This window comes from Ranitomeya variabilis, chromosome 5, assembly GCF_051348905.1.
Source record: "Ranitomeya variabilis isolate aRanVar5 chromosome 5, aRanVar5.hap1, whole genome shotgun sequence".
Classification (NCBI taxonomy): Eukaryota; Metazoa; Chordata; class Amphibia; order Anura; family Dendrobatidae; genus Ranitomeya; species Ranitomeya variabilis.
The window spans coordinates 30022423-30036050 of NC_135236.1; positions in this window are offsets into that span (position 1 = coordinate 30022423).

A 13628-nucleotide genomic window follows, 5' to 3' on the forward strand; every position below is an offset into this window, starting at 1 on the left:
TCCTCATAATATGATTGCAATTATATTTCTGTATGTGACAAATATCAGACAAACACTAATAAAAACCAGAGGGCAGCAGATCATGGGAAAATATAATTTTGGTGTCATTCTCAAAACTTTTGGCCATGACTATTTTTAAGTGTATCAATAAAGTTGTATTTTTTAATCAAACAAAAACACTTCTTGACTAAGTGCAGTTTAATAATTAGCCGGGTAGTCAGTATGTTTATATATAATTTGGAGTGTTGCCCTCACTAGATTTAATGGAGATGGGCTGGTGCGTTATGTTTATGATTAGTATATTTAAGTATATCCATACTCCGTATTGGTCATAATGGCCATAATCCAATTTTGAGCACCCTGGGTGGTATATCTGTGGCAATAGTGGAAATTTCGATATACCCTCTGATTTACATTAGCTCCTATTGAGGGATCCACAGGGGTGTGGTGTGTACTTTGTTTACAATTGCATACTGCACATATTGCTGCTATTTCCCCCATTTTTCCTGTTTTTTTCTCATTTAATGTTTTGCTATGTATTTTTATTAATAAAATTTGTGATTTTTTGGATTATTTTGGACTACAACATCGTTTTTTGTTGCTTTCGGCAATCGTTTTTTGTTCCGGGAATTCAGAGGAAAAGTGTTAGGGCCCCTTTCCACTTGCGAGAGAAAAAACGGTCCGTAATCTGGACCAAAAATACGGATGTAGCGTATTCGATCGTCATGCGATTGTCATGCGATTTTTTAAACGCACCATCCGTATGCAATCCGTTTTTTACGGAGAGCAAAAGCGCAAGCAATCAGAATTCATGTGTGCTATCCCTATATAAAGGCATTTAGCAACATTTGTGATTGCTTGTTGTGATGTTGGTTTGGGGCATTTTTGGATAAACACCAAGCAAGCATGGCTGCAAGAAATCTTAGTCTGGACTCTACTTTAGAGCTCCTCTTTAACTGGTTGTTGTCACGGGAATATGGAGTGGGATATCCCCTTGTTGATGCTCCCAGGAGGCAGCGTCGATTTTGGGTGCATCCGCTCCTCACCCATCTTCCTAGAAAAGGACATTTTGCGCGCCTATATCAACATCTGCGGATGCATAGGGATACATTTTTGGCCTACACAAGGATGTCAGTTGAGGCCTTTGACTTTCTCCTTGCAGAGCTTCGTCCAGCCATTACGTTTCAAAATACCCGTTTTTGTCACTGCATTTCTGCAGAAGAATGTCTCCTGTTAACCTTAAGGCATATTTATAAATGAAAAGCACATATTGTAAACATATATGAATGTAGATATTTCAACAAGCAAATTGACATGTTTGCTTACATTTTTGGAAAGCCATTCATGCACAATGGTTTTTGACATGTTAATGACTGGCCAAATTAATACAATTAACATCACTCTCCCTTTAGGATTTAAACTCAGGTATGTATCCTGATGATTCAGACATTGTTTGATCGCTACATATTGTACTTTAAGATCTAAAACCAAAATGAACATTTAATTTAATACAAACATTTTGTTCCGATACAATTTATTTACTTTGAGCAAGGGTAACATGAAAAAAATGTTACTCACACAGTTGGCCTATTTGGCCTGAGTACGCAGATAACCCATATGTGTGCTTAACCCACTGTTTGGCCGTACCACTACCCCTAACCATACCACTACCCCTACCTATACTTAGGGGTAGGGTTACGGTTTGTATTTTTATTCTATTTCCTTTTTTGATTATACGAATATTTTTGTTTTATTTAAACATGGTCTGATATACAGCATTTATAATTTTTGCTGATTTTGTTTTGCACTTTCCATTTCTAGGTTTTTGTCAACGGCACAATCCTATGCGTCACTCCATCTCGAGTTTCTTCTGGGCGTACCGACTATATCAAATATAGTAAAGCACACATGCTCCCAGATATGGATTGCCCTAAAGAACAAAGTGATGCCTGAGCCCACAACAGAAGATTGGGAACGTATTGCTAATGGCATCTACGACACGTGCCACTTTCTGAATTGTCTAGGTGCCCTAGATGGGAAGCACATCCGGGTCAAGAAGTTGCCGAACTCTGGGTCCCTATACTACAATTATAAGGGTTATTGTTCTGTTGTCTTGTTGGCCTTAGTTGACAGCAAATCCAATTTTATAATTGTAGATATAGGGGCCTATGGAAGAACTGGAGATTCTCGAATCTTCAGTTCTTCCATTATGGGTCGGCGGCTGAAGGCCAATGAATTGGGTGTGCCACCCCCAAGGAGTCTTCCTTCTTCTGGTGGTCAACCAATGCCATATGTCGTAGTTGCTGATGAGGCATTTCAGCTAACACGGAATGTGATGAGGCCTTATCCGCGACGGGGTCTGGACTGACGTGGGCACATTTTTAACTACAGATTAACTCGTGCACGTCATCTGGTGGAATGTGCATTTGGGATCTTGACAGCTAAATAGAGGGTCTTGCATAGTTCCATCCAGTTAAGCCCAAACAATGTGGACATAGTAGTAAAGGCCTGCGTCATACTACACAACTTTACCCGTCAACATGATGTCTCTGTCTCTGGATGGCGTTTTAGGCTCAACAATCAATCGTCCACACATTGCACAGGCTTTGCCCATACGCACCCAGCTGTCAGGCCTCAGAGTCCATAACTTTTTCGCAAATTATTTTGTTTCGCAGGAGGGAGCAATACCCTGCCAAGAAAATGTTGTAATATGATTGTTTTAAATTCTGGTTTATTCTTTAGGTTTATTCTAATTGTTCAAAAATTGAGTTTCTATCTGTATCCCAACAATGTTTATATTTTACAAATAATTTAACAAATTAAAGCCAGAACAAACATGTGGTTTAATTTTACAAACATAAAAACAATAATCAGCCTTCATTTTGATAAACAAAAAAGTGCCATACTTGGCAATGCCTTGCTAATTTCACAAATAAACATTACAAGTCAAACAAACAATGATTGGCTGTTGAGGGCGAGGTTGCTCTTTGGGATGTTTGCAATTACTAGTGATGTTTATTGTTTGTAGGCCAACATACATTGTGTGAATGGGTGGGTCTAAGATGTTATGTTATGGCTTCCTGACTGGGGATATACGCATCAGGTCGTACATAACTGCAACCAGTATGTTTTTCGGAATGGCAGGATAGTCTTCGTTTGCGTTGCCCAAAAATGCCTTGGTGTTGTGGTTGTTGTTGGCCAAATTGACCATGGCCATAAGCATTACAAAAACAAGTTATTGGCCCATGGTGGTACCTCTCACTCCATAAATGTGAGCGATCAGATGATGGAGGCACTGTGGCATGAAGAGGCTATTTCTAAATAATGGCCTATGTAATGAGGGCTTATACTCGGCGGGGTCTTGACCGTCGTATGAGTAATTTGAATTACATAATTTGTAACAACTAGTGTTGAGCGATACCTTCCGATATGCAAAGGTATCGGATTGGATCGGCCGATACCGGCAAAATATCGGATCTCGCCGATACCGATACCAATGCATATCAATGGGACACAAATTATCGGAATGGTTCCCAGGGTCTGAAGGAGAGGAAACTCTCCTTCAGGCCCTGGGATCCATATTCACGTATAAAATAAATAAAAATAAATATTGATATACTCACCCCTCCGACGGCCCCGGCTCTCACCGGTCCAAGCGTCTGCCTCCGTTCCTAAGAATTTAGAGTGAAGGACCTTCGATGACGTCGCGGCTTGTGATTGGTCGCGTGACCGCTCACGCGACCAATCACAAGCCGCGACGTCATCGAAGGTCCTTGACTCCCTGCATTCTTAGGAACGGAGGCACCGCTAAGAGCCAGGGGCCGTCCGAGGGCGAGTATATCCATATTTTTTATTTTTTTATTTATTTTTTACATGAATATGGATCCCAGGGCCTGAAGGAGAGTCTCCTCTCCTTCAGACCCTAGGAACCATACGCACCGCACACTTCCGATATCGCAAAAATATCGGAACTCTATCGGAATTCCGATACAGCAAATATCGGCCAATACCCGGAATCGGAATGCTCAACACTAGTAACAACAAATATACTTTAGTATAAGCTGATATTTAATGCCCATTTTTCAAGGCCACAAATTACCCCTCTTGGCTTATACTCGAGGATATTTGGAAATTATTTGTAATCATTACATTGGCTACATGTTGTAATGTCAAAATATACATATATTTTTTTGACAAACATTTTGGCTTTGAAATCGTAAAACAACCAAAAATAACAAGGCTTCCTTTTGCCTAAAGTTTCAACTTGACAATGTTGTCATAATTAACCATTAAAACAGTTACAAACATTACAAATCAATAAAAGAATGATGCGATGTGGTTGGTGAAGATGTTGAAATGTGAATATGGCGGGCTTCTGGAAGAGTGCTTTGCTCCCGTGTAGCATTTTGATTGATTGCTGCTGGGGGGTTGGCCTGTGTTCGCATTGGTTGTTGCTGACTGGGCACAATCAACTTGTCCCTGAGAATAGAAAGCTGGTTGTTGTGTATGTTGCTGGTGAAATATATTGCTGGGTTGGGCAAAATTAGAATTTGGTTGTTGAGCCCGAGAAAGCCAGCCTTCACCCTGCCCAACTACATTTGCTGACCATATTGGCCTTGCTGACCATGTCTTTGGTATGGGAGCCATGCTTGCTGAGTATGTGTGGGGGGAATATTGGTGATGGTGTTTGAATAACCACCAAAAGGAGGCAGTTGACCTATGTTGCCATGCTCCTGTCCAAATTGCCCTTCCACACTAATATGACGTGGCAAGGATTGTGTGGAAATGACAGACGAAGATGGCCGCCCAGAGTCAGTATTTTGACTACTTCTAGCGGTTTGTTGTGACTCCCTAGTTGCAGGGACATGAGCAGCGCCAGAGCTAGATGCATCGGGGCAGGCAGACAGCTGTTGGTGGAGTTTCTCAATTATTTCAAAAAGCTCATTTTGGGGGGGTTGCCGCATGTATGAGGTGCATTATAGATGAATTGGTATTTAGCCTTAAATCCATTGGTATTCTGCGAAGATGTTGGGCCAAGCTGCGACAAAATGCCTCCTCTCCATCAGAAAAGAAAAGCCGGGAAGAAAAGCGAGAGGAGGGGGAGAAACCGCGATTTCACAACGCCCATTTGACCAGACCTGCGTGATTGACGGCCGAAAACGGCGACTTTACTAAGGTATTTTGTCAGCAAAGGTGGGGAATCAGGGGATAATAAAGGCACCATTGTACAGCACAGCTCAGGCCCTATTGAACACTTTTTACCTCATATTGAAAAAACGGGGCAACAGGTTCCCTTTAACACTAGCAATATGGGTCTGTTGTCGTACCATGAATAAGACCTGACTGGTCAAAACACATCGGTTTGGACCACCAGGGACCCCATTCCCATGATGCATGAAGCTCAACACTGGTTTTAAAATACATCTCCAATAAAATTGATGTTTTAACACCATGAAAATCCATGCTGGAGATCGCTCTCTTTTCACTATCGGCCTATACTCGGGTCAGCCTATACTCAAGTATATATGGTAAAAGGAAAAAGCCAAAAAGGGGAAATATTAATATTTGGAGACTTCAATGCAGTCTCAGATTAGAGTATAGACTCAACTTTGACAATAAGAAACCCAAAATCGAATTTAAATAAATGGCTACACAAAGACGACCTTTATGACACCTTTAGGTGTTTAAACTCAATGTCAATAGAGTATACATTTTATTCTGATTGGCGTAAAAGCTTTAAAAAGATTGACCTCTTACCCATATTTACACGCTACAAAAAATTCAATCTGTAGAAATTGGTACAATCACTTGGTCGGATCACTCCCCATTGAAATTTGAGATCGAATCAAGAAACTTAAATTCCAGAATATGGAAATGCAATAATTATATAATTCAACTCTCTCAGTATACAAAAAGAAATTGATGAGGAATTAAATTATTTGATGGATTTTCTTTAAAATAATTTTCTTTCACCACATACAATCTGGAGAGCCCATAAAGCTGTTATGAGAGGGATATTAATTCAGATCTTATCGAGTTATCAGAGAAAAAAAAAAAAGGGGGGGGGGGAAATGTGGAAATTACAAAACAAATAAAAAAAGGAATTAAAAGCCCAGCAAGAACTTACTACACCTTCACCAGACCTTCACAAAACAATCAGAACACACATAATAGAACGTAAAGCCCATTTATCACACAAATACGATAAATACATCAGGAATATGAAAATTAATCACTTTTCTTTTTTTAGTAAACCAACAAAACTCATGAGAAGGCGACTCGAAGAGCAAAAAGCCAAATCAAGAAGTGCACTAATTAAAAATGATAAAGGAGAAAGACAAGAACACCCAAAAGATATCAAAAGCATTAGCAGAATGCTATGAGGCATTAGATAATCTAATACATGACAAAACACAACCAACAGAAAAGTATTAACTTTATTTCAGAACCTTAAATAACCAAAATTAGATTGTGAACAGCTGGATAATCTAAAACCATTTACAGAACCTGAAATATAAGAAATTATAAGTGACGATGGGTTCAGTAATGATTATACAGCATACACAAACTAATTAACCCCCCACTTAACTAGGATATTCGAAACCTTTTTAATTGAAGTTAACATTCCAAAAGAAACGGTAGCATCAACAATAGTCAGACCAAATAACAAAGGTGACCAATCATTAGCAAAAAATTACTGGCCGATATCACTACTAAATAGCCAATAGATTAAAAAATAAATATTACCCCAAATTATACACCAGGACCCAGTAGGATTTGTATATGGCTGACAGGCCCCTGATGCGACCAGAAGGCTTACCAGCCTCATCAGCCTAGTAATGTCTTCTCCGCTGCTCAAACTGGATGCCGAGAAGGCTTCCGATAGGATTCATTGGGCATTTCCCACTTCCACCCTAGAAAGATTTGGCTTTACTGGTCCCATCATGAATGGAATAATGGCACTGTACAAAAATCCCTCGGCTAAAGAAATAAACCACTATGCTACAGAAATCTTTAATATCACCAATGGAACGAGACAAGGCTGCCCTCTCCCCAAATATTATTGGCAATAGTAATGGAACCATTCCCAGAAAAAATTAGAATAAATCTTTTTAATTAAAGATATTCCAACAAAAGTCACAAACTAGATGAATTTTTCAAGGTCTCATTTATAAAACCAACCAGAACAAATCACATATTTTGGATGAGGAACAAAAGGAGAGTATTAAATAATGTAAGTATGTATAGGAAAAAGACGCTGTACCATATCTGGGAATTCAAATAACTAGGAAAACGGGATACAAATCTGGCCTGAATTCAGAACGTCAAAGATTGATATCACAAGGTTTGCCGTACACGACATATCTTGGTTGGGAAAAATATTGACATATGAGAGGTTTTGTCTCCCTGAAATACTTTCTGTATTTAGAACACTCCCCCTTGAGGTTTCTCAAAACTGCCTACAGAAACTACAAACCCAAGTTTCTGGAATTATTTGGAGCAGTAGAAGACCAAGAGTTGCTAACGCCACACTGAAAAAACAAAATATAAAAAATAAAAAATGGAGGCTTAAGTGTACTGAATACCATGAACTACAACCTCACCAACTGAATCACGGTCAACAATGGATCAACAGTAATGATAACACAGGATGGGCATTACTTCAAAAAGTATTAAACAATAACAAATTATTAAAATCTCTTATTTTAGCCCATATCTTAGATTCATCTCTATTTGCCACAATCTCCAACCCTACAAGCTTCAATTAGATCATGGAAACTACTAAACAAAAAACTAATAGACCGTCCTATCCAGAATCAAATAAATATTCCAATAGGGATTCAGGAATCTGCATTACCATATGTAACATTAGAGGAATGGGGAAAAAAGGGTCAGTCACTGAGATGATAGATCAAGAAGGAAGTAAAGAACTATTACCGTTCTACATACTACAAGAAAGATATAAGTTAGATGATATAAAGGTCGTAAAAAACACTTGGACATTAAAAGATAAAGAAAAAAAGAAAGCAGAACCAACAACTACAAATACCTAAACCAATGATCACTTTGATCGAGGAACCCAAGAATGAAATAAAATAGAAAACATGTAGTATATACTGTAGAAACGTAGTAATAACGACATTGACTTTATAAAGACAACATGACAAACTGGGAGAAAGATCTGACCTTTACTCAGGATTCAGAACAATGGGAAACATCTATTAAACAGTTTATAAATCCAATACATGCGCTAGGCTGCTCGAAACTTATTATAAGCTGATCACAAGATGGTACGTAACCCCAGGTCAAAAAATTGGGCCCCCTGGAATAAAGATATAGTCCCCTGTTAAATATGCTTATTTCGCACATTTATTTAATCAGGACTTTACCAGGTGCGTTATTCTTGAAGAAAAAAATGTCATGATATTTTCATAAAATATGTTGTGGTTTATTGAATTGTCCACAGAAAAACCAAATTGCAGCAAAACATAAAAATAGATGAAATAGTTACGAACAGATTGTCCATGTGTAAATATCAGCTCGTTACTCTTCTTTCCCAAAGTTCTGAATGGTAAAAGCCATCTGTGTGAAATCTGAAGTCATCATGGTTACCAGCTGTTCCTTCCTTGTGTGACTTGTCTGATGTCCATGGAGAATGATGGTGAAGGCAGGAGGTGACAGCCCCCACGTGACAAAAGCCCCCACGTGACAAAAGCCCCACACCCTCCTAAGACGTTATTTATATGTCCCACAGACCAGGTGTTCCCATTATATGGTGTGGACTTGTACTCTGAGCTACACACACAGAAATAGCTTTTGTAAGGTCAGCGAGAGGCAATGTGCTCAGTACAAGATTGAGAATATGAATAATTCAATTAATAATTAATATTTAACATCCCCTCTAACCACGGGAGAGAAGGAAAGAGAAAGGGGGAAAAAAAAAAAAAAAAAAAAAGATCAGCAGTGAGACGTCCTCAGATACTGACAAGGATCCTTCCATAATTGCAAAAGAAATGTCGTCTGGGAATACAAGAATGTGTTTTATTAAATGTAGAATTAGAAACATATATAAGATTAAATATATTGTGTATTATTGGTGGATATAAAGTTAGTATAATTAATAATAGGTCATTGTAGGATTATAACGGTTTAAACAAAAATTTAGTTTGTTTGTTTTTTTAAAATGGACTTTACAGCATTTACTCCTGTTTTTATCCTAGATTTGGATACACCCATTCCTTTCCCCGTCTAACCCCTCTCCTTGCCCTTCCCCTGCCTATCTCTCCCATTACAATAAATATAAATAATGTCAAAGTATAGTAAAATATTGAGAAAAGATATACTTCAAAGATAGAAGTGATGCCACATGCACAGCTCGTTATTGTTAGAAAAACTTTTTTATTTTTTTAGAAAAATAAATAAAAACCTATTGAAACAAAAAGAAATTGTTCTGACGAGACATTACTAGATGCAGAACTGGATAGAAAAAAAAAGGTGTTGAATTACGGAGTAGTAGGAGGATATTCAAAAACATCTTAAAATGAGCTAAAGACAAGGTAGCAAGATGGAGTAGAGATCTAATTAAAAATAATAATAAAGTAATCTCTCTATTAGTAGGAGTTATATAGCGCTAGGTATGGGCAAGTAGTGACTATAGTTAGAAGATACATAGCGATGCTACACCAGGATCCGCGGCTAACACAAGCTCTGCAGAGAATACTGAAGTTAAAGGTTTCAGCCGTCTCAGGATACTTCGCGGTAACGCACGGTGGGAACACGGCCGCATAAAATAATGTAGATTATACTGATCGGATTGTGGAACTAATATGAAATTCAGTTCTCTCATTATGCAGAATTTTGAGGAATAATAGGTAAGTGTGATATACCTGGATTATGGTATAAAATAGGTTACAGCACAGATAGGTGGAATACCATTCTGTTGGCATTTAACAGAGGATAATTAATGTCGCACGGGTATATTCACATTTTGATATCCTAATTTTTTAAATATATTTTAGTTAAATTAAAAATAAAATAAAAAAAAATGTATGATTAACCACAAAAAATAAATGAAATACATAACCAGTCTCATCATCTAAAATATTCTCATATTATAATTTAGTTATGATGGCTGGATAGGACCGTAGCAGACTCACTGCATATTCATTAAGAATTAAACCACATAAAATGAAGCAGTCCCAAAGTCTAGATGTATAAACGTTCAAAATACTTTATTTAATAACAGGTGCAACAGCAGCTGAGAAATTCCCCGTACAAAATGTACCCCAACGCGCATTTCGTTGAGGAAAGTGAGTAAGGTATGAGTCGAAACGCGCGTTGGGGTGGACGGTAGCTGGGTGCGTGTGTGGCGTTACGTCCCGCTTCGTGGTATGTATTTTCGGTGCACTGGCAATTAACGTTATACCTCTGGTGTCCATTCTACTGGTACGGTGACTGCAGCTTTACATATATTTATTTATACTACTAGTACTTTAGCATGGATACCTATCAGAAGCATTCCCTCATACGCCCCCACCGTCTTTTTTTGTATGTGCTGGTTTTGTACGGGGAATTTCTCAACTACTGTTTCACCTGTTATTAAATAAAGTATTTTGTACATATATACAGCTAGATTTTGGCGCTGCTTCTTTTTATGTGGTTTAATTCTTAATTTATGATGAAAGATAAAATATTCTGACAAACCTCGCACATAATACCATCAATATATTCCACTGATTGTCAAGGTTGTGTTATTTGCAACAAATGTTCCATAGTCTATTATGAATCAGATGGATTTGTATAGAGTCTGGGAATATCCTGATATGAAATGATACACTTTATAGTGTTTATATAATAGGATTCCTTGCCATCTTGATATATTCTTATGTCCTGGTTCGCATGGAGCTTTGTTCTAGCTGCACTTCTCTGTTCCGAGAAATTACTGAAATTGAACAACCATGTTGAAACTATCCGCATGCTGGACATGAAAGAGTTACTCACAGCTGAACCTCCTGCTCTGGAGCTGCCTCTGTACGGACTAGATTTTTGTAGCCATTTAATGTCTATTTTTATGAGACAAATGACTATAGGCCGAAACATGTTCTAGATGTCCACTGGTTGGATCTGACTGCATGTAACTGCTTTTAGTTTTATACAAATAGGACCTCTGAAGATGCAGCGGATCCTTCATTGCCCGGTCATATATTTTTTTTCTGGATCCAATTTTTATAAGTGTTTTTTCAGGAAAGGCTTAGTATTCTTTCAAGTCAATATATGGTTCTCAAATTCTCTATATTTTGTACAGGCGCATTAATTGTGTTTTTAATGGAGATATTGCACAGAGATATTAAAGGAAATGAGCAAACTACTAAAATTAAAAATAATTTTAAATATCTGCTGAAGAAGAACTCGGTTATGGTGGACGAAGGCGTGACTAGAAAGCCATCTAGCAAAACAAACCTCTACCTAGAGGTTTACGCATAAAAATCATGCCATTCTTTCCAGTTGAAGATGCCATGTTCCAAACAAGATGGGAAGAAGCATGCAGCACATGTTCCAGGTCATTAATGGAACTCCTCAGACTTCAACAAGAAGACCTTGGATATCCTGGAAAAGGAAATTGAAAGTAATCATGGTAAAATGAGAAAAGGTAGGTTTCCATGGTCAGTAAGGTGATTTTCTGGATTTGTTTTCTCATCTTGACTCTCAGTTGTGGTCTACCTCTGATATCAATTACAGGCCTCTCATCTTTTTAAGTGGGAAAACTTGCACAATTGGTGGCTGACATTTTTTTTCCCCCCACTGTACATAAAGATAAATTGAATCCCCCAGATTGTCCAACTGTCTCGGGCAATGGCAACCTATGTGAAGTGTATGTAAATTCCATGACTACCATATAAAACCAATAGTGGAAATTCTTCCATTGTACCTAAAAGACACCAATGATATCTTCAACAAGATTGAGAACATCCACATGGAGGAAGAAATGTAGTTTGTCACATTTGATGTCGAATCACTATACAAGTCCATCCACCACAATGACTGAATCAATGCTGTAGAAACCGCTTTTGATGACAAATATGCCTCCTGATCTGATTCAATTTCTTTTGAAGTTTTCTATTTACAACTACAAGGAACCGCTATGGGAACAGCTTTAGCCCCCTCAAATGGGAATCTTAGGTTTCTGGGAGAGAATTTTTTAACCAACCCACAAATTATCGAGAGTCATTAAGTCAACACAATATTGATGATGTCTATCTGGTAGCACATCGAGGGAGATCTAAAGTGCTTTCTACAGCAGTGATTTTCAACCTTTTTTGAGCCGCGGCACACTTTTTATACTTAAAAAATCCCGAGGCACACCACCAACCAAAATGGCACAAAATGGTGCGTCCAGGTTTGAGATGAAAGTCTGCAGTCATTCTATGTGACTGCAGGCTTCTGAATTCTCACAGCGCAAGCACTGCACACTTTCAGGATTCTCCCTTGCCGGTGGCCAGAGTGGACGGTCATGACAGCACAAGTATGTGATTTGGATACTTCTGGTCACATTCTAACTAGACGTGTCCGGCCTATCAATTCATTTTCATTGAATGAGGCCACACATGTCTAGTCAGCACGTGACCGCATGTATGTAAATCACCAACATCAGAGAATTATGATAGCAGTGTGCACTGTGAGAATTCAGAAGTCTGCAGTCACATAGTATGACTGCAGACTCATCACAACCTTGGACATCCCCTTTAATGTTCCTAACAAATAAAAATGAGAATTAGTATCACAAAAAAAACACATTTACATCCAGGTACCTGAGAGATGACGTTGTTTGTGGAGTCGCCTCTTTCTTTTCATCTTCACCTTGTCCAGATGCCATGATGACTCTTCTCATCCACCGGCAGAGCTCGTTTCTGCAGACTTCCATCTTCTCCTGTCTTCTGCAGCACATCCCGACAACACCCTTAAAGATAGCAGTGTTATTATAATGCTCCGGAATAACAATATCTGCCCTAGGCTGAGCCTCTGAGTAAATAATTGCCCCTCACTTTATTCCCAGCACATATGACCCTCACTGTCCCTCTTATGGTACATGCCATCCACACTACCCTCTCTCTCTTTTCCATACTTCACACTGCCTTCTCATACGGTGTCCCTCATAGAGAGCCCAGTCTCTCTACTGTGCCCCTTCATTACACTCCTCCTACTTGGCATACTGTCTCCTCCTGGCTGTTACCCTCACACTACTCAGTATCTATTATGTGTCCACTCACACTTTCATCCCCCCATACTGTCTGCACACATTTCTAATAGCCTCCTCCTGTACATCCCCCCCCTGCTAACATACCCCTTTGCTCTCTCCATATTTCCTCCTCACACATTCCCCCCTCACACATTCCCCCGACTCCCCATACTGTCCTCACACATCCCATCACCGTTGCTCCCAGTACTGTCAGCACACATTTTTCCCCTCGCTACTGTGTCCACCCCCATCTCCCCACTCACCCCCACAGAATATATCCACTGCCCTTCCGATAGAATAAATCCATCCCCTTCCACAGAATAAATGCACCCTGCCCCACACATGCTAAATAAATTCCAGCCCCCCCACTCACTGAATAAATCCCCCCCAC